The sequence below is a fragment of the Mixophyes fleayi genome, chromosome 6, assembly GCF_038048845.1.
Source record: "Mixophyes fleayi isolate aMixFle1 chromosome 6, aMixFle1.hap1, whole genome shotgun sequence".
Classification (NCBI taxonomy): Eukaryota; Metazoa; Chordata; class Amphibia; order Anura; family Limnodynastidae; genus Mixophyes; species Mixophyes fleayi.
Window position 1 is genome coordinate 216594583 of NC_134407.1, and position 23219 is coordinate 216617801.

The 23219-nt window shown below is 38.7% G+C and overlaps 1 pseudogene; it reads left to right on the forward strand.

The window, feature by feature from the left end:
- The first annotated feature begins 22170 nt into the window (after nt 1-22170).
- LOC142095882 (U2 spliceosomal RNA) lies at nt 22171-22351 on the forward strand (annotated as a pseudogene).
- The last annotated feature ends 868 nt before the right edge of the window (nt 22352-23219 follow it).

Genomic DNA, 23219 nt, shown 5'->3' on the forward strand with positions numbered 1-23219 from the left:
GCATACAAGATCTTTTATTAGAGGGAGAATGGAGGGGCTAGGAGGAGAGAGAGATATAGGACAGGGGAGACATCGTAGGAGTGAAAAGCGACTTTACAAAGACAACAAAATGCTAGCAAGAAGGTGTGACATAGGAACATAACACGTTTATTAGTTATTCTGTAGTATCAACTTTTTTTTACTTACGTGGAGTATTTTTTTAAAAAAACACAAAAAAATCTATATCAGGAGCTAAACATATAGCAAATATATCACTATGTATTGCTGCTGATCCAAAGAGGTATGCACACTCCCATATAGTCAAAATATTCCAATATATTCTAAACATAGACAATGATTAGCGACACAGTGATAAAAATTTAAATGAAGCATTTTATTCAGTTATTAAATACAGAGCACTGTTTAATAAAATGGCTCCAGTCTCAAAGTAAAATATCAATATTTAATAATTCATAAAACACATATAGTTTTTACACATCCTGTATGTAGATCAATACAGCTAATAATCAAAGGTGATTATATATAGAAATATATAGCAGACTGATTAGAATTCTGCAACGTGCTCAAGAAACATTTAGGAGGGGATTCTTAACTCTGCCAGTAGCAACAATACAATAATTCCCATTTGTTAATTTCAGTGTATTCCAGTAAAATAATCCAGACTTATGGAACTCAACCTGTTTATATCTCGGATGTTCGTCCCAAACTGTTATTCCACAATTATAGAACAAATGGCCTCAAATCATTTTACACTATGTAGAGAAAAGTATTCGGACTTTTGCCCATTACACCAACAGGGACTGTAATGACATTGTATTCAAACACATATACTTTAATATGGAGCTGGTCCCCCTATTGCAGCGATAGCAGCTTTCACACTTCTTGGAAGGCTTTCCACTCTTCTTAGAAGGCTTTCCACAAGATGTTGGAGTGTGTCTGTGGGAATTTGTACCTATTCACTCTGTAGAACATTTATGAGGTCAGGCACTGATGTTGGACAAGAAGGCCTAGCTCGTAATCTCTGTTCCAGTACATCTCAAAGGTGTTCAATGGGGTTAAAGTCAGGGCTCTATGCGGGCCAGTCAAGTTCTTCCACACCAAACTCCTCAAACCATGTCTTTGTAGTCCTTGCTTTGTGCACTGGGGCACAGTCATGTTAGAATAGAAAAGGGCTTTCCCCAAACTGTTGCTACATAGTTGGAAGCATAACATTGTACAAAATGGCTTGGTGCGCTGAAGCATTAATATTGCCCTTCACTGGAGATAAGGGGACTAGCCCAAACCCTGAAAAACAACCCAATACCATTATCCCTCCTCCACCAAACTTCATAGTTGGCATAATGCTGTCAGGCAGGTAATGTTCTCCTGGCATCTGCAAAACCCAGACTCGCTATCTGACTGCCAAACAGAGAAGTCTGATTCGTCACTCCACAGAACACGTCTCCACTGCTCCACAATCCAGTGTCGCTGTGCTTTACACCACTCCATCTGACGCTTGGCAGTGGTCTTGGTGATGTGAGGCTTGCATGCAGCTGCTCGGCCATGGAAACCCATTCCATTAAGCTCCCGCTGCACAGATTTTGTACTTACATTAATGCCCGTAGAAGTTCGGAACTCTTCAACTATGGAATCAGCAGAGCGTTGGCGACTCTTATGCACCGTGCACTTCAGCAGTTGTTGACCCTGCTCTGTGATTTTACGTGGTCTTCCGCTTCGTGGCTGAGTTGCTGTTGTTCCTAAACGCTTCTACTTTCTAATAATATCACTTACAGCTGACGTGGAATATCTAGCAGGGATGAAATTCTATGAACCGTCTTATTGCAAAGGTGGCATCCTACCACAGTACCACGCTTGTCACTGAGCTCTTCAGAATGACCCATTTTGTATCACAAATGTTTGCAAATGGAGACTGCATGGCTAGGTGCTTGATTTTATACACCTCTGGCAGCGGGTCTGATTGAAATAACTCAATTCAATAATTAACAGGTGTGGCCAAATACTTCTGTCCATATAGTGTATATTATGGCCACAGTTAGTGCAGGATTGCTAGTAGCAGGCTATAAAAATTACCCTCCCTGTTATAGGTCACCCAGTTCTTTCAGATACTGGCCAGAATTAGTATGAGTCATACAGCCAATGGAAATATTCAAATAACACAAATTGGGAGTCTGCGCTACCTCTCTGCATAGGGAGTTGGTGCTGCCACTCAGGGTAATAAAGAGGGAACCACCCTCCAAGGGCGCGAAAGTGAAATATATAGATATATACATCTGTAATGTATGGTAATGCCCACAATTCCATAATTGTGTGCCACAATATATATTTTTATTACAGATAAAATCAAAAAGCTCTGGCCAGAACCTATATTATAAGGCAATGAAGGTTAAGATCGAAAACAAGGTAATACATGTGAACAAACAGTCCAAAGTATTCATGCAACAACCTTTAGTGCTCATCCAAATAGAGCTAGTAAACTCGATAAAAGACAAACTGTTTCTGATGTCTCAAATATAGGTACGCAGGGTAGTGCATATAGTGTACCCTCAGAATCGATATAAAGGGTTCTGTTTCAACAATGATAAAGAATCCTTAGTAATAACAATCAATTCCAATATCCTGTATGTGGTCCAAGACAATGTTCCAAATGTTCATGCAAATCAGATCAAGCGATAGGCATATGGTACCATGTAACATGGACTGCTGACGGTCGCAGGGATGGGGTCTGTAAATGTACCCCTCCAAGGTATTCTCACCAGGGCTCCTGGTTCTCTTGTATTCCCTCTGTCTTTTCCTCGAGGGTACCGCGTAGACGGCAAACTTGGTAGTCTGTAGTAGTGTTAGTCGTAGCTCAGTCTCATGCGCAAGCGCTCAGTGTAATCCTCCTTAATGTAGATAAAGTACAGGATCCTGTGTGCGTTAGATCAACTTGGTGAATAGATAAAATGGAGAGTAAAAGAGTCCAGCACCCATTTCACCTCTAATAAAAGGGCCTCATCAGAGATATACATTACTATCCTCATTTTCTTTTATATTCATATGTAAAGTGTTGATTGGTCCCAGCAAGACACATGATCTTTGGGGCAGAAGATCAACAAAGACACGTGGAATTCTGATATATACTGTGTAACTGAATAGAAGCTCATAGTATATAAAAAATGAATCATCAGCAAAGATGAGACACATTGAGTATAAAATATAATGCAATGATATATAGCATGGTCCTAATAGTGGTGACCATACTTATTTCATGCCGCAGCGAGTACTGTAAGTGATCAAAGAGGAAATAGGACAACCCTCATTTCAGAAACATATATCTGTATAGGGGAAATCACATATATATATATATATATATATATATCTCTAAATCAATATCGATAATAAGACCTTGTGGGGTAAGGGTCTTAAGATAGTAAATCCACTGTGTCTCTTCTCGTGAAATTTGTGTAATCTGGTCACCTCCTCTCCATGATATGAGCATAATATAAAATCCCCAGGAATCTAAGGGAAGAGGGGATATGTTCATGATGTCTTAGGCAGTGCTCCGACACACTGCGTGTTCATATTTCTATGGTGGTAGGAGATTTGTGTGTGCAATTTTCTGTCTGTTGGCTTTACATATTGTTTACCACAAGGACATTCTAATAAATAAATCACCCCTGTGATATCGCAGGTAATTTTTCCTCTTCTGTCATATTCCTGCCCTGTAACGTTTATCTTAAATCTCTTAATAGGTTTTGTGTTATGTTCTCCACTGATCTTACAGGTGGAGAACCTGTTACAGTAAAATACAAAAAACAAACCTCATTTAGCCAAGTGTCCCTATTTCTACCTTTTGTCTAAGGCTATTGAGCTTTTCACCAGTCTGTTACTGAGATTTTCTGCCTTTTTATAGACTGTTAGGTTTAGTCGGTAGAATTTCTCTGAGTTTTTTCCATTGTTCGTCAAGATTCCTCAGTGTTTTTTAATGATATTCTCAAAGGCCCTAGAGTCAAAATTGAATTTGGTGATAAACAACAGATTTCCCTAGTTAGACTCTAGTTTTTATTTTTGGGGCAAAGAGGTTAGTTGGTGGTGTTCCTAACTGCGATCTGATCAGTGTTGACTATGGCTTCGTCATAACCTCTTTCAAGAACAAGAGAGCCTTGACACCCACCCCCTTTTGGTTTTTTAGGTGTTTTCCAACAAGTCTGTAGTATCATCCAATAAAATCCTAGTTTGGTACCATGTACGATGTTTGAGACTGATATGTGTCCATGTTTTGTGTGCGTTTATCAGCGTATAAGTAAATCTCTCCCATATCTCAAATAAGTATCTTCTTTAATTCTCCTTATATTTTCCACCCAATCCATATGGAATGCATTAAACAGTTTATTCTGGAAGAGGGACATGGTAGGAGGCTTGTTTTTAATCCACATATGTAAAATGCATTTTCTGGCCACAGCAGAGATTCAGTAAAAGTTTGTTACCCCCCCCCCCCCCCCCCCCCTAGATATTGTAGCGGGCAGACTAATTATACCTAGGATTGCCTTTCCGAAGACAAGGGTACATAGTTAAGAAGATGAGTTGAGGAAAATTGTCGTATTTGTCTCCAAAAATGGAAGATGAAGGCACTCCCACATACAGTGTATAAAGGAAGCGTTATTTGTCAGGCATTTTGGGCAAGTATCTGATTCTGAAAGGCCAATCAAAACTCCACTGTGGAGAAAGATTTCCCCTATGAAATGTATTGTATAAAATTTCTTCATAGATGCTCGATGGTAGAACCCAATTAGAATACAATATAATTCTGAGCAGTGTGTCTAAGGCTACATGTGGAAAAGTTTCTCTCCAATAAGACAATCCTGATCTAATCTTTAGGTGGTCAATCGGAATTTGCAGCATTTTATAGCTCACTTATTAGTAAGAGGTTTGAGTAACACCATGTCCAAGTAACAGTCCAAAGGAGACAAAAGTTTGGATACTACATTAACATAATGCTGAGCTTGGTAGATCTCTAGAATTTGTGTATGTGAATCTCATATTTCTCGATAGGGTTAGCAATTGATCATGTTTTTTAGAAGAGAGCTCTACCAGTGCTTTCACATTTTTAATGCATTTACTAGGCCATAGGGAGAATGGGCTACACACTAGTCGTCCTTGAAATTAGCAGTTTGTTTCTGGTATAATACTATACCCTCCAGGCCAACATGAGAAGAGGATTAGAGTGCATGGGCCTGGTTCATTAAGGCAATAAAACAAAAGATGTAAATTTGCACTTTGGCATAACCATGTTTTAAAATGTGGGGGCAGATTTATAGTTGAGGTAGAACATGTCCGGGTTCAGCTTTAAATTTCAGTGTAAAAATAAATCTATCAAGTATTTGTGTGCTACAAGTAAAAGCAGCCAGTATTTTCCTTATGTGCGAAATGATAAACTAATTTGCACCCCTTGCATTGTAACATGGTTTGTACAGGTGCAAATTTACTGCTTTTTTTGCCTTAATCAGGTCCTATGTCTTTCCAGTTTTAGATCTATGCATATGAAGGAAAGAAATCAAACTATCATTTTGGTGTGAATGATTGGGTACACTCAACACATATGAATGCCAATACCCCGATTGAATAATCTCTAATGAACCTGATAATACCAGCAAGACTGTAAAGTCGGGGAAATTGGGAAATTAATACCTCCCCTGTAATCTACTTTGCTGCAATTTAATGAAGCTTATCCTAGGGCGTTCGGAATTCCAAATTAAGTTTATAAATATATTGTTAAGTAGTATCTCATCTGTAGAGGTAAGCAGTATAGGTAACATTTGGAGTGTGTATAGTAATCTGGGGAACAATTACATTTTTCAATAATAGTTTTTATTGAAATATGGAATACTTCGTGTTTCCATATCACAGCTTAGTTGAGTATTAAACAAAGAACAACTGCAGGGCGCTGCAATCACCTTAAATAGAACTTGGGCTGCTGCTCTTCTAGGACAGATTCTGGCTCTGTCAATATATAGAAAACAAAATACAAAAAGAGGAGCGCAAAGCACCAAGTACTTAAATAAAAATTTATTCCAAATAAAAACAAATATTAAAATGGATTAAGCATAAAACCAAATGTTATATATATCAAACAGATGGACAAAAACAAACTTATCTTAGATATACAATCAAGCTATGGCCACAATATAATTATCATATGGTACCATACGTAAACAACATTTATAATAAAATGCCACTAATGAAATCCAATCCGCGGACTGCTTGATGAAATAAGATTGTTCCTTTGGAGCTAATTTTAGAGAATAGTATGGATTACTTGTGTTCCGAAAAAAGAGAGAAGCCACCTTCAAGCTTGTCTTAATACCAATCCATTTAGCAATTTATAATAATCTTTTCCTTTGCGGGCTCAATTTTGGAATCCAAACATATAATAATAAAGGATCCACCGCAAGGTGCAATTAGGGCACCAGATAAAAGATAGATTATTTCAATATTTCTTATTGCTTTTATGTTTAACAACATTAGCTTGTCAGGTTTAAAATCGGCATAATCCTTGATAGTGTAAAAGTGCCAGAGTACTAATGAATATTTCTTGGCACCAATAAAAGAACACATAAATTTACTTAGCTCTCCTATGTAGAAACATAAGTCCCGAAATTTCCGATGTTAGTGATCACTCCAATGAATAAAAAGCAGTCGACGGAGGAGAATCTCAGCAGATATCACGAAATAGCTTGCTAGAAATAGCTGGCCAGCGCTTGATAGAGAATCAGCATATAGCAGTCCTAACGCGTTTCCCGGCGGTCCGCCGCTTCATCAGAGGTAAGTATAATGGCAAGATTCGGCCAAACTGATTTAAATATCCGGACAAAATCATATGGAATCAATCACATGGTCACCATCCATCAATCAGAAGCCAGTATACTGGCAAGATCCGGCCAAACTAATTTGAATATCTCCAAGAGGTCACATGAGGTTTATCACATGATAAGTATCTATCCGGAAACATCCTGCTGAACTCGCAGTCATCCACGGAAATATCCGAACTCTACATTTTTTTATATGTCATATGATCAGCAGTGATCCTCCGGAGATAGCCGACAGGCTGTCAAACATTATTAGTCATTCGGAGATAACCGTACTCCGAACTTAGGGTCACATGATCGTCAGTGATCCTCCAGAACCAGCCAACAAGCTGTCATTCGGCGCTGGAAACTGTAATTTATTAAAGTCCGGATAATAAAGTCAAAGACAGCCAGGGTAAGGTAAAATGCTTAACCATATAAATAAAATACAATTAAATAATAGTAATACAAATAGGGTGACAGATCTTCGTTAAATTAAACCTAACCGATGAGGAATGATAAAATAAATAAAAAACTTCCTACTATAGCACATATATTGGGAACTTGTTCCCAAGAATCAGATATGCATGTAAAAAACTCCCAACATGATCCACAGAAAAAACTAGTTAGAAACCCAAACTGAGATTCTATAGGACCATATGATGGTCTCGTTAATAGTTAATTAAACTTCAGAAATATCGAATTATAGATATACTCATCCCTATATGGGACAGATATTATCTTAACATAAGAAAAAATCAACATCCCTTTAACTACAATAAGACTAACAATTATATAGAGAGAAGTATGGTAAATCACCTATATAGATAGAAGAACATATATGAGGTTACAAGAACACTCAAATGTTAGACACAATCAACACAGCCCCTAGAACTAACATATGTTGTTAAGTTCAATACTGTCGTTTAGCCCAAATGGTAACAGTGTTTTTAGTCTGAAGATCCAAAAGGCTTCACGTTTACAAAGCTTATTGAAACGATCACCTCCTCTGATGGTTAAATCAATCTGTTCGATTGCTCGAACTTTCAGACCCTCTAATTTACCTTTTTGGCATTCATTAATATGTAACGATAAACTGTGGGATTTAATCTCTTTTAGAATATTACGCCGATGTTCTAAAAAGCGCACATTAAGTGTGCGAATAGTACGTCCAACGTACTGAATACCACATTTGCAATTTACAACATAAATCACATAGACAGAACGACAGTCCAAAACTTTCTCAATGGTAAAGTTTTCATTTGTTGAGAAAGAAACAAAATTCTTACACTTATGATCAGCAAATAGGCAAGTAATACATTTATTTTTTCCACATTTATAGAAGCCATTGGGTCTAGATGTTAACCAGCTTCCCAAAGCTGGATTAGATACAAGCGATTTGGTCTCCAAATTACTTTTAAAGAAGCTTGGAGATAATTTATTTTTAAGATTCTTGGATTTTCTAAAGATGATATTTTTACCCTTATCAATAAGGTGACCCACACAGTCATCAAGTTCTAATAAGGCAGAATTTTTAGTAATGATCCGTCTGATTTCATTCGCATAACTATTATATTTAGTAATGAAAACCAATGATCTATCTATATTGGTCTTTTTTGGACCCATAGTGAGGAGATGATCTCTATCTGAGTCTCGGGCCTCAGCATAGGCTTTTAATACCAACTCCTCTGGATAACCCTGTTCTAAAAACACTTCATAAAGTCCCTTTGAATGTTTATCAAAATCTTTAACATCTGAACAATTTCTGCGCATACGAAGGAATTGGCTTTTTGGTATACTGTTCTTCCAAGAATTCAGATGGCTGCTTTTATAATGTACATATCTATGGGTATCTACCTGTTTAGAGTAATTCTCCGAAACAATGGATAAATCTTTTATGTGCAAAGTGATATCTAGATAGTTAATCTCTGTTGGATGATGGTTACTGGTAAATTTAAGACCAAAATTATTAGTGTTTAAATGAGATATAAAAGAGAGTATAGAAGATGAATCCCCATCCCAAATGAAAAAAAGGTCATCGATATACCGTCCGAAAAGGACCAGATTCGCCCCAAGATCCGCACCCCATATGTATTGTTCTTCGAACATACCCATATAAAGGTTTGCAAAACTCGGAGCGAACCTGGTCCCCATCGCCGTACCCTTCACCTGTAAATAAAATTGGCGGTCAAATAAAAAGTAATTCTGGTGCAATATATAGTGTATAGCGTCAAGTAAAAAGTCACACAGTGGCTGATCTATTGTGTCTTGTTGTGATAAATAATATTTTACTGCGGCTATACCCTCCAAGTGAGGGATATTGGTATAAAGCGCCTCAACATCACACGTTAGAAATTGATAAGAGGGTTTCCACTCAATATTTTTGATTATATTCAAAAAACTAATAGTGTCTCTAATATGTGACTTTAACTTTGTCACTATAGGTTGCAGATGTGTATCAACAAAAAATGATAAGTTGCTAGATAAAGACCCAACCCCAGAAATAATGGGACGACCAGGTGGTGATATAAGTGATTTATGAATCTTGGGTAAATGATAATACGTGGGAATAATAGGATATTGATTAAATAAAAAAGCATAAGTTTCCTTAGATATTACACCATTAATCAGTGCATCATCCAATAGACATTTAAGGTTTTTCTGAAAAATTATAGTGGGATCTTTATCCAATTTAATATAAAAAAGATTATTATTTAGCTGTCTCATTGCTTCATTATGGTAATCCATCACATTCTGTATAACTAAACCCCCCCCCCTTTATCGGCTGATTTGACAATAATTCCAGAATCACTCATGAGTTCTTTAAGGGCTTTCCTTTCTCTGGGGGTTAAGTTATCCCTTAGTGGTTCTTTTTCAGCCTTAGCACACAGAGTTCTAAATTCATCCATTGTATTCTGGAAAAAACTCTCAATAAGGGGACCTTTGAACTGAAGGGGGTAAAAATCCGATTTCTTTCGGAAAGCTGAAAATCTATTTGGAGAATTGATATCATAAAGCTCTATTTCTGAAAGATCTCCCGAATCTTGGCTTTCCTCTCTTAGGGATTCTAGATGTAAAAGTGCCTGTCTATCCTCTTTATCCAATATTATCGGTGATGCCTCACTTTTGGTTTTCCTCAATGCTTTATAGGCAAAATATCGTTTTCTGCTTAATGTTCTTACATACCTATTTAGATCAACAAATAAGTCAAAAAGGTTGGGTTTACTCGACGGGGCAAATTTTAAACCCCTTTCAAGTAATTGTATTTCTGTTTGAGATAAAGTTTTAGATGAAAGATTAAAAACACCTTTGCCTGTTAATAGTTGAGTATTAGATTTTATCTTGACAACGTGGGGAAGGGAAAAGGAGCCTTCCATGCTTGAGCGATCACTGCCCTAGTTGCTATAAATATATGGCCAGCAACATATAGCTCTTCATAGGATAGTTGCGAGGGAAATAACTGTAGAAGTGCCACCTCTGGGGTAAAAGGAATTGAAGTCTTAATAATCTGGGTGACCAGTGCATATACTACAATCCACAGACTATTGCCAACAGGGCAACTCCAGAACATGTGTATGATACCTCCCGTACCTCCACAGTTCCTCCAACATGAAGCCTATCAGGGGTCAGATGTAGTCTATGGAGTAGTTTATAAAACATCTCAGAATGATTAAAACACCTAGACATCCTATATGAATTATGAAAGATATGGTCCCATTGATTCTTGTCTAATTATAGACCAAGGTCTTTCTCCCAAGCACTTTGGGAAGGTGGTTTCAACGGTTCTCTCCCAGACGTAAGGATTGTGTACCAAAAAGAAATGACCACCCTGTTTGCCTCTGTTGTTAATCTACCATGGATGTGCAAGGGAGGCTGTTGCAGGGGAAGTTGTTGGGATTGTAAAGAAATTATCCAATGACGGACCTGTAAGTATTTATAAAATTCTTGGTTTGCTAAATGGAACTGGTCCGGTAACTGCGAAAAGGATAATATAGTTTGGTCTGAAAACAATGATTTAACAGTTGTAACCCCTTTAGCAAACCATATATTAAGGTTAAAATCTGGGATGAGCCTTGCCAAGGCCAAGATGGAGAGGTTAGAGGTAGAGAGAGTCGTAATTCTCGTAGACTTCAAAGCCTTATCCCACACTAGTAACACATCTTTTATAAGTGTAGGGAGTTCAGATGAGGATGGATGCCAAAGTTTAGGGACCCATAAAAGATCTTGCAATGGAAAGGCCTGAACTAACTCTCTTTCTAAATCTACCCATGGTTTATGTCGGGAGAGACCAATCACGGAGTTGCGCAAGTATGGCTGCCTTCTGGTATCTAGCTAAATCGGGAAGGGCCAAACCACCCTTTCTTTTGGATCGTGTCATAGCTGAATGAGAAAGCTTTGAAGGTTTCCCCCTCCACACATAGGATGTCATAACATGACGGAGTTTTATCCATATACAATTTAGGTAAGATGAGGGGAATTGTGCGAAACAGATACATTAATTTTGGAAGCAGTAATTCTGCCAAGCCAGGATATCATCACTGCACTGCCACGACCTTGCTAAATTAGTCAATTGTAACTGCAACGGAACATAATTTGCTTCAATTAAAGAGTCTATGTGGAGAGATCCTACGGATAGGATGCCTTCAAGCGAGTCAGAAGAGGGCCCGATTATATTAACAGGTAGAGCATCTGTTTTAGGAGTATTTAATTTATAAAATGAGGCATCTCCAAATTTAAGTAGCAGGTCGTGAAGAATCTGCAGCGAGACCTCTGGCTTGGTAACAAACAGTAAAATATCATCAGCGAATAAACAAAGTTTGTGGGGGGATGAAGCCAGGGTGACATCAGGAAACTGAGGATCCTGTCTAATTTTTTCCGCTAAGGGTTCTATAGCCAGCACAAATATGAGTGGTGACAGGGCACCCCTGCCAAGTACCGTTGGTGATCAAAATTTTATCTGAAACAAAAGTCATTACAATAAACCGATGCAGACGGACCACTGTATAGCGGCGTCATGATAGAGTTCAGGATTACTTGACTAAAACAAAACCGGGTAAGGACCTCCCGCATGTATCCCCAATGCAACCTGTCAAAGGCTTTTTCTGCATCTAAGGATAAAATTAATAGTTCATCAGAGGATTTATTAACTTGTTCCAATATGTTAATTGTTTTACGAGCGTTATCAGATGCCTGTCTACCCATAGCAAAACCCACCTGATCTGGATGTATCAATGATGGAATTAGGGGACTGAGGCAATTTGCAATTAGTTTACCAAATATTTTTATATCTGAGTTAAGTAAGGCAATAGGTCTATAATTTTGGCACACGGTCGGATCCTTACCCGGCTTGGGTATCGTTAGTATTCTAGCCTCAAGCATCTCCGCTGGAAAATGACCCTGCCGGGAGCCTTCATTAAACAATCGTTCTAAATAGGGATTAAGTTCATACTTGAACGTATAATAGAATAGGTTAATAAACCCATCGAGTCCGGTGGCTTTGTCCAAAGGGAGTGCTTTAACTACCAACAGAATCTCCAATTGGGTCCCAAAGCACTAAGGGTCTCTATAACATCCAGGTCTAATGATGGGAGATTAAGCTTACTTAAGAAGCTTTCAATTAGCAATTGAGTCAGCTGTGGGGTACTAGAAGACTCAGACATATTATATCATTTGGAATAATATTTCGCAAAGGTATCGACAATAGCCTTAGGATTCGATAGTCTTATACCATTTTCGTCTATCAAGTATTTAATGCGATTTTGGGCCCTTTTGCTCCTCAGTTTTCTCGCGAGCATTCTACCTGCTCTATTACCAGAGATATGATTTTTTGGCGTAATCTGCTCATTGCCTGTTGTGTGCAGGTAAGGAAGAGCTTTTTGAGTTTGGACTTAATTTGAACAATATGTGCCTTAGAGTCAGCTGAGGGGTGTATCTTGTTAACGGACTCAACAGAAGAAAGCTCCATCTCCAACTTTGTTTAAAGATGTAGGGAAGCACGTTTAAGTCTAACTCATGTCTGGATAGCTGTACCCCTCAAAACTGCTTTTAGGGTACACCAAAAGTTGAAGACAGAGGTATCCTCCGGAGAATTAGTTGCATGATATGCAGTCAAAGACTCCCTAAGTGACTCTAGCCTCTAAAGTTGTGAGTAAATGGGGGGCCAAACGCCAAGAGCCCGGTGGTATTGATGAACTAGGAAATCGCCAGGTCCAAACTACTGGAGCATGGTCGGACCACGATATCGGAAGAATTTTAATTGACTTCGTGTTTTGAAGTGCCCATTTATTCGTAAGGATTAAGTCAATGCCAGAATAAGAGTTATGAACTAAGGAGTGATAAGTATAATCTCACTCTAGCGGGTCTTGAGTTCTCTTAACGTCATAAAGCCCGAACTCCGCCAGCAACCTAGAGAAGGCAGCAGAAGGGTCTGTCTCACTGTCTACTTAGGAGAGGTGGGAACAGATGATCTGTCTAACTTGCGGTCAGCCATTATATTAAAATCCCCCATAAGAATAAGAGTACCTTTTTTGCATTTGTCAATTTCACGGAAGGTAGCTCTGAAGAAGGGAACTTGGCGGTAATTGGGTGCATATATAGAGGCAATAGTAACTAAGTGGCCATCAAGAGATCCTATCACTATCTAATAACGTTCATTCCTGTCCACAACACTTGTATGAAGAGTAAAGTTGACTTTTGCACTTAACAATCGGACTAAACCATTTTTTTTTTATACGGGGCATTAGCTGTATAACATAGAGGAAATCTGTTATCCCGGAACACAGACGGGGCCTTGGCCAAAAAGTGGGTTTATAGTTATAAGTCACTAGCAGTGCACTCGAGATTAGCGATATAGAACATATTTAGGGAAACCAAGTGCAAAGGACATTGTAGCATTAATCAGAATAATACGTATGTGAGGAAGATGAAGTACAATAACTCTACAAATCTATTAATTATTTATCTGACAAACAACATTGGGAAGTATAGAAAATTGTAATTTTATTTTATTGTCACATTTCATATTCTTTTTTAACCTTTTTTATTTTCCTTTTTAATATTTCACTCAGGTATTTTTAATGAATTCAATAAAGTTAATACATTTTAATTGATTGAACTGAAGTGTGCATCTGCTGTGAGAGAACTTTCTTTTCTCGTTTTGACCGATGGAGAGAAGTCAGAAGATGTTGTTGTTGATAAGTGTTCTGAGGCAGAGTGTTCTAAGCCGAAAAACCCTTACCGGAAATGTCCCTATTCACCATACAGACACAGTTCAGGGTAACGCCCATCATTACATCACAGCAAATGAAAAAATCAGTTAATTAGACACATTTTTCTGACCCCTATTTACTTTAACTGCTTACTTGAATTACTATAAAAAAGAATCCGTTTTTCAGGAAAACTTACAGAAAGTGTTTTTACCAAGCTCTTCTTGTGAAGGTCTGCAACTACTTAAGTGACTATTTATAAAGTCCCAACGGGCTAATAATATAAGCTGTTTTTGAAGGAAATAAAATGTATTCTCAGTAGAAGAAAGAGACTGTGTAATGTAAAAGATCACTGGTTTATTTGGCGCTAAAAAGCAATTTAAGGGCCCAACCACATGCACCACTTGTACAAAGAGTTATTGAAATATATGATGTGGGTCTTATAGTTGTATGACAAATTCATCTCTTTATAGTGTTGAGTTATGTATTAATATATATGTGAAGATTAATAATTTATACTGGAGGAAACATAGACATAGAATTCCAATGAGATATTAGTATGGTGAATGTAAAGGTCTGTCAAATGTAAATAATTTCAAATTGATAAAAGATATTGTTTAGAAATAATTGTGCGTTTCTAAAATTTATATCTTCTTTATGAATAAAAGGAAATTAGTTCAGAATACACTTTTGTCATCTTAAATGTCTGTGGGTAAATCTCCTGACCTCTCTGGTGCAGAGAAAATCTGACGTATTGAAAGCTGGATGAGAACTATCTTATATTGGTAAGGTGCAACTTCAACGTATTACTTTAAATAACATCACAAGGGGTATCACAATCTTCCCTACATGGGTTAATCCATGAGACAGTTGTGCTAATGCGGGCAAGAGTGATTTGGGGCAACAGGCTTACCGTCAGAGCTGAGCCACATGCCAAGCTTATCTTATCAACAACCTACATCTTCTCACTTGGTCCTTTCCTGTGGATCACAAACCATTTGCATATCAATTAACTATTGTACATCAGGTAAACAAACAGTATTTTGTATAATACATGCTTGTTCCATTGTTCAGCTTCAATTTGCATTTGTGCGGCCACTTAGGTAAAGATGAGTGGGCAGCACAGTAGCTTAGTGGTTAGTACTTCTGCCACACAGCACTGGAGTCATGAGTTTGATTCCTGACCATGGTCTTATCTATGTGGAGTTTGTATGTTCTCCCCGTGTTTGCATGGGTTTCCTCCGGGTGCTCCGGTTTCCTCCCACACTGCAAAAATATACCAGTAGGTTAATTGGCTGCTATTAAATTGCCCTTAGTCTCCCTCGGTCTCTGTGTGTGTATGTTAGGGGATTTAGATTGTAAGCTCCAATGGGGCAGGGACTGATGTGAGTGAGTTCTCTGTGCAGCGCTATATAAATAAATAGATGATGACGCGAAATATACAGTTTTAACAACATCTATAACCTGATTGTGTTGTACCTGTTTCAGTTTACTTATGACAGCTGCCGTCCACATAATAACAAAACAAACAATCGTGACAAATTTTTCAGACTCCTCTCTCTGAAACTTATCAGTTTCATTTATGAGCATTAAAAAAATAGGGATTCAAAACATTGCAACGTATTAGTTCTATGTTTTTTAGGGGAACATGCACTTACAAGGGACACCCTAATACACTATCTGCAGATTTTTTGACCATGAGCTCTGCAGTTGCAATTGCTTTTCAAAAACTGGAAATCCCTTTACAATTAGGGTCTAGTCGAGCACGGTAGTATGCTATGGGTCATGTCATTCCCATGTTTCTTGTGTCTGTGAAGTGTGAACAAGTGCTTCAGTGACCATAGCATTTGTTAAATCATATAGAGGGGCTGATATGGAAAAAAAAAATTGTATCCACTGTCTGCAATAAGAGGGGTCTGTAGCCTGGTAAGACACAGTGACAGTCTGTGTGCTTACATTTCTGAAATAAAAATTTAAGACTCAAGTGTGGAAAGAAAAGGAGAAAAAGAAGCAAAGTTATCAATTAGTTTTTGTCTAAAAGAGATTACATACGTTAACATATAGATGAATCCTTGACAATGTCTGGTCCAAGTATACTTAGCACACCACTGCAAGTAATAGCAACTAATTCAGATTAAATAAATATTGTTCATTCAAGTCTAAATTTTGCAATAAAAAGAGATTTACTCAATACTTTGGCTTGTTATAATGTATACTTATCTTTGGTTTAAAGCCAAGCCAAACTTGGTCTGGCTGGAAGGTACTGAGGGTCTCCGGACTCGTCGGTAACGGGACGTGATCTGCGTTGTGCGCAAGCATAACCATCTTACAGCAAGAATGGCTGGGTTGAAAAACAGTGTCAGGTTCATCATCAATGAGGAGCACCGATCTGGAAGTGGAATGGTCTGGCTGGTACAGGACGTTTTGGAGAAAATCGAAGGAATAACTGTAAGTGACATATTTTGCATACAGGACTTTCCAAAACAGGGGATTTATGATGTCACACTCCACAATAGTGGCCTTTGCCTGCACTTATATGAAACCCTGAAGGCAAAGAGTGGGGAGAGCGCCATGCAGAGGCTGCGAATGGAACCTCTATTCGCCATGTTGGAGATCCCCCTCACAGTACATCTGTATAATCCCTATGCAGACATCAGCCTTATCCAGGCGTTTCTGCGCAATTACTGCTCCAAAGTGAGTGAAGGAGTCAGGCAGAAAAACATTTTGGGCATATTTAATGGGAAGTGGAGGTTCTGGATAAAACTGAAGCCAGATACAGACCATGTGGGGGCCACCAAACACCCCCCAGCCAATTTCTCCATTGCAGGGGTAAAAGGGTTCCTGTTTTACCCCGGGCAGCCCACATTTTGCCGCCAGTGTTTTCAGTATGGGCATGTAAGGGAGGACTGCACAGCCGGGAAAACCTGCAGAAATTGTAAGCAGCCAGGACATGAAGCTGCTCAGTGCACTGTACCTAAATCCTGTGATATCTGTGGGTCCCAGGAGCACCCTGCCCGTCAGTGCCCATCAGCCAGGAGCACCCAGAGGAGGGCATGGGGTAGAGAGGAAGGTGACACTGGGCAAAATAACATAAAAGACCTGAACCCCCCTGTTGTGCAACTTGTGGGTCCCCAAAGCAGTGATGGGGAGCCCAGTGTGTCAGCTAAAGAGAACTCTCCTGCTGTAGTCAGTCAGCCATCACTGAGGCAGCCTCCTACAGCAGTCACTGGGCTGTCATCAGAGTTACCTGACAGCCTCCTGTTATCCAAAAGTGATAAAAATTCATCTGATGAGGAGGAGATGGAAGAAGAGGGGTCCCAGAGTGTACAGTGGGCCTCTTCCAGCGATGAGGGGGACAAACTTACCTCAGAGTGTGACAATCAAAGTTTTATCGTTAAAACCAGAAAATCTGTGCGGAGAAATCGCAGAGGAGGGAAAAAACCCAGGATGGAGAAGGAGGAGTTTGTGTTGCCCCTGTCGGCCAATCCCTTCTCGTTGCTGGGCAGTCTGGAGCTGAGCCTCAGCAACCAGGAGAAGATTACTACAACTGATCAGCTGTCTGGTTCTCGATTGGTCAGAGGAGGACTGAAGCCTGGGGGCGGAGCCGGTCCCCCTGGCAGCCAATCCGGAGTCAGCTGAAGCCTGGCAGAAAGTTTAATTTATTGAGAAATAAATTTAAGTGTTGGCTGCCTAAACTGCATCTAATGAAGTTCCATGGAGATGCGGCCACTCTTATAGTCCCACCATGTACAAAGTTCCCTGTCTGACACTGGACTTAGTGTCTGTTATCCCACTGTACAGTCCGTTTTTATGTATAGTAATGTCTGCCTGTTTGGCCTCTTTTTCCTGTTTTTCCCCCTTACAGGTACTGTTTCCAGTTATAATAAACTTTCTACACGAACTGCCTGTCAGCGGAGCCCGGCAGCGGCTGCCGCCGCTTGTTAGATTGTCTGTGTCCGTTGTTCTATGTACTTGTTTTATATTACTTATGTATGCAAATTATCATGAGCCGTCCTGGCTTAGCATGGACAGATCACAACAACATCGTGAAGCTAAGCAAGCCTGTCTGCGGTCGCGTTGTGGATGGGAGACCACAGGACTGGACTCTAGTTCTATTCCCACATAAGACACTTGTCTTATTTATTTATAATATTCACTATTGCTTGTGTTTTAATGCTAAATGTATTTCTAGCCTTTTTAATATGAGGGGTGGTTGTAATATGCAGCTGCCTCTGCATAGTAAGTTATATTATTTTCACAATGTATCATATGTATGTATAATATTATTATTATTATTAGGAGTTGTACAAGGTATTAGCCAACACTTGTGGTTTAGAGGTTGTTTTGGAACAGCCAAAGTTAAAGCTAAGCAACATTTAGTAGGGTTAGGTGATGGAAAGGGGACTTATAGTTATTTTTAGTAATGTTTAAATTTGTTTTGTTTTTGTGTTTTCCATATAATTTCATTTATATATAATTTTAAAATAGGTTATTTTTTTTATTTTTACACACACATGACTTGCCAAAAAATTGTGGCTGATATGGCCACTTTAGAAATCGTATCACTTAATGTGCGTAGTATAAAAAATAAGTATAGGAGAGGTGCGATTTTTGATTTTCTAGCCACCCTCAAAGGGGACATTTTTTGTTTACAAGAGTGTAGTATTGAAAAGCCATTAGACAAGGATGCCTGGGAAAAGGGGGATAGTTTCTGGTCAGGTTCTGCAAAAAATAAAAATGATGGGATCGGTTTTTTAATTAGGAATAAGGGTATAGTTGTTAAAAATTTTATTGAGGTTGAACCAGGGAGGTGTGCCATTCTTATTTTAGAATATAGGGGATGTTTTTTTAGGATCCTTAACGTATACGCACCAGCCGTCAAAACAGAAAGAAAAGAATTATTTGAAAAAATTAAGTTTTTTATACCGGGGAGAATCCCTATTATTTTGGTAGGGGATTTTAACTGCATTATTTCCAAGGGAGGGAGGTTAGGTGGGGAAGGTAATAAAATAGATGTCACCGGGAATTTGTTGAAAGAAATATTAAAAGATTTTGCCCTAGTAGATGTAGTGGAGACGTGCCAAATTAGTCCACCCCCAATGACTTATTGGGCGGATAGAGGGACTGTATCCTCTAGACTAGACTATTTTTTTATTTCCAAAGGATTAGAAGTCACAGAATATATTCAACAAAAAGTAGCCTTTTTAGACCATGAATGTATCAAATGCACCGTAAAGGGGAGGATAGAGGGGATGTATGGGAGAGGAAATTGGAAACTAAATATTAGGCTTTTGGAGGAGGAGGAGGTTAAAAAAGATTTTGCACATAAGTATTTTTTGTGGGTAAGAAAAAAGAATGATTTTGGGGATATTTTATTTTGGTGGGATTGGGTCAAAGGGGAGTTTAAAAACTTCTTCAAAAAGTGGGGTGCTAAACTGGCATCTAAAAAACGAGAAAAGTATGAAGCTTTAAAAAAACATTTAGAATTTTTGTATAAATTGCGAGAGTTGGGTTTAGAGGTTGGGGAGGAGATAGAAAAAGAACGGGTAGAAATTAATAAATTTTTGTTAGAAAAAGGTAAAGGGATTGTTTTCAGAGCTAAAATTGAAAAGATGGAGAAGGATGAAAAATGCTTGCGGTTCTTCTTCAAAAAGGTTTGTGATAGTAAGAAAGACATTGAAAGTATTGTAGATAAGAATGATTGTGAAGTGAAAGGTGAAAAAATGATGACTGTGATTCAAGATTTCTATAAGGACTTGTATGAAAGGAGAAGTTGTGATGATAGTATGATGAATGAAGTGTTGTCGGCAGTGACTGAGAAGGTAAAAGAGGAGGAGAGAGAGTTGTTGGTAAATGAGGTAAGTGAGAGTGAAGTGTTGGAAGCATTGAAGTGTGCGAGTAAGAATAAAACGCCTGGATGAGATGGTTTGCCTGTGGAATTTTATATTGCTATGTGGGATTGTGTGGGAGCGGATTTTGTGAGTGTATGTAAATATATGTGGACGAGCGGTAGAATGAGTGATAGTATGAAAGAGGGTAGAATTGTTCTTTTACATAAGAAAGGAGACAGGAAATTATTAGGTAACTGGAGACCGATCACTTTATTAAATTCAGATTATAAAATTTATGCAAAAATTCTGGCCAATAGAATGAAAGACGTGATTGGGCAAGTGATTGGGGATGAACAAGTGTGTGCAATGCCTGGTAGAAGGATGTCTGATAATTTAGTTCTGTTGAGAGATGTGATTGGGGATTGTGTGAAGCGTAAGAAGAAATGTATGGTGGCGACGATTGATTTTGAAAAAGCGTATGATAGAGTGTCACATGGTTTCATGTTTAGTGTGTTGTTGAAAATGGGTTTCCCTGTAGTGTTTGTTGAAAAAATGAGAAGTTTGTATGAGAATGCAAGATGTAAGGTTATGGTGAATGGAAGAGAGAGCGAGACCCTTTTAGTTAAGTCTGGGGTGAGACAGGGGTGCCCATTATCCCCTATAGCTTTTATATGTGTAATTGAGCCATTAATCAGAATGATAAATAAAGACAAAGTTATGAGAGGCCTATTAATTCCTGGGAGTGGGGGTCAACAGCTGAAAGTTCTTGGATACATGGACGATGTGGTATTAATCTGTGATAGGGAATCTAGCCTAAAAAGAGCTAAATTATTACTGAATATGTTTTGTGGCGCGTCCGCCTTTAAAGTCAATTGGGAGAAATGTCACCTTAAATGTTTTGGGGATAGTAGTGCAAAAATTGATGGTTTTGATTGTGTAGAGGGCGGGATAAAAGTTTTGGGTGTTGTGTTTGATGATGAGATGAAAGGGCGTGAGAGTTGGGATGAGTGTGGAAAGAAAGTTGCAAGGAAATTGGATTTCTGGAGATTAAGAAATCTATCAATGACAGGAAAAATATTAATTATCAAAAGTGTGATTCTGTCATTGTTGTTGTTTGTTGCCTGTGTGTTTCCCCCGAATGCTAGAGTAGTGAAAAAGATGAGCAGAATGATTTTTCTTTTTTTATGGGGATGCAAGATGGAGCGACTGAAGAGAACGGATGTGGTGAAAAAAAGGATGAAAGGAGGGTTGAATTTCCCTGATATTGAAAGGTATCTGGGTGTGAATTGCGTGACAATGATTGTGAGAATGATTGAAGGGAATGGAAAAGCAGCGTGTATGATGAAATATCTGGCGGGATGGATGTTGCGTGGTTTGGGTTGGCATAAACGAGAGTTGAATGTTCCAATAGCGTTTGATTGTCCGGAGTGGTATAAATGGGTTGAATGTTTTATTAGAAAAAATGATTTGAATGGTTTAAAAATGAATGACTTTAAGGACAAAAAGAAAGTTTTGAAAATTCTAAGTGATAGAGAAAGCATGTGTAATATTGAGTATTTGAAAACGAATGAAACAACTGATGTATGGAAGAAAATGAGTACAAATGGTATGACGAACAGACAGAAAGATATTGTATGGATGGTTATACATGGTATTTTGCCTGTGCGCGATGTGCAAAAGAGGAGAGATCTGGTAAGAAAGGATGTATGCCCGAGAGAAGAATGTGGTGGGAAAGAAACAATTATGCATTTGATGTGGAACTGTAGTTTTGGGCGGAAGGTGTGGAAGGGTTTGGGTGGTCTGGTGAAAGAGTTAACTGGTGTGGAAGTAATGACTTGGAAGGTTGCAATGTTTGGAATGGGAGCGTGTAGAAAAGTTAGGGAGAGATTGTTATGGTTGATGATGACATGTATGATGAAGGTTTTGTGGGATGCCAGGATCTTATGTGTGTTTAAAAAGGACGATTTGACTGTGAATGATTGTATACGAATGGTATTAGCCAAATTATATTTGTGCTACTTAGTTGATAGAAAAGGGAACAATGATGAAGATTCGGAGGGGATTTGGAAGACTAAAAAATGGAAACACCTGGTCAAAACTTAGTGGAGTGTAGGAGGATCCATTGTTAATATTAGTGGAGTGTAGGATCAGTAGCATAAATATTAGTAAAAAGTAGAAAGGAAGTTCTTTTTTAAATTTTGTTAAATTGTAGTAGAGAGCAGGAGATTTTGTTGTTTGTAATGATATTTTGAATTTAATGCAGTGTTATTTGTGAATTTTTTTTATTGTATGTTATGAAAATTATTAAATAAACATTTTTATATAAAAAAAAAAAAAATCTGTTCTTATCAGTTTAATATCTGATACGCCCCCTATCTGGGGGCCATATATTAAATGGATTTTTAGAACAGGGAGATGGAAGAAGAGCTTGCTCTGTCCACTCCACGCATTGACCTGGTATTGCAGTAATTCCAGGACCGGTGCACTTCTCTTATCCAGTTATCAAAAAATAGAATCATGTCTCTTTTCAGAAACAAAAAAGCATAAGAACAGATTTTTGTCTCCTGTGTCTTATTTCGTGTCAATTTATTGTGTCTTTTTGTTGTTTTGTTTCTTATCTTTTAGCAAACAAGCATTTGCAGATAATAAGACCCTTTTCTTTGTCCAAAAGGATTACTGCATTGATCCAATTATTTCTTTAATGGAGCAACTTGTGATTTGCTAATTCAATTTGGATCTCCGAATGAATGAAACTATTAATCTGACGTAGTGTGTCTCCCTCTTGTGGACCCAGTGATGGAATAAAGGCAAGTGAGGATTATGACACACCTTTTAGAACCCTGCTGTTGCAGCATGCAGCTTCCTTGTCTATTTACTTGCCGGTGGCCCGAGAAACAATTGTGATCCACCTTGAAGTGCTGTTTCTGTGACATGCTGTGAATATTCCGATAGAAGCTGGGCAGACAGTATGATTCATTGCCTGGGGAGACGAGGACGGAACGGCAGGCCGACTAATCAGCGGGCGTCATTGCACTTATGGTCAAGGGGAGGAGTTTATGCAAATTCTGCAGGCATCTCGTTTGAAAAGTCCTCGGCTCATGTGCGTGCCTTTGCAGACAGAGAGGTGTAAAGAGGGTCCCAGTGAAGGTGTCAGGCTTTTCAGGCTAGTCGGGCCTAGAATGTGCAGCGATGGAGTGTTGTGGCCCGCCGCTGAAGAGAGTATACGGCGTGTGGTGCGGCTGTCTCCTACAGTTGTCAGGCCTAGCCTGAGAAGCGGGCGCTTTCCTGTGTCCCATTTCGGGTTATCGCTTCTCGGCCTTTTGGCTCAGACCAAGTGGAGTTCCTGCTTCATTTGGTCT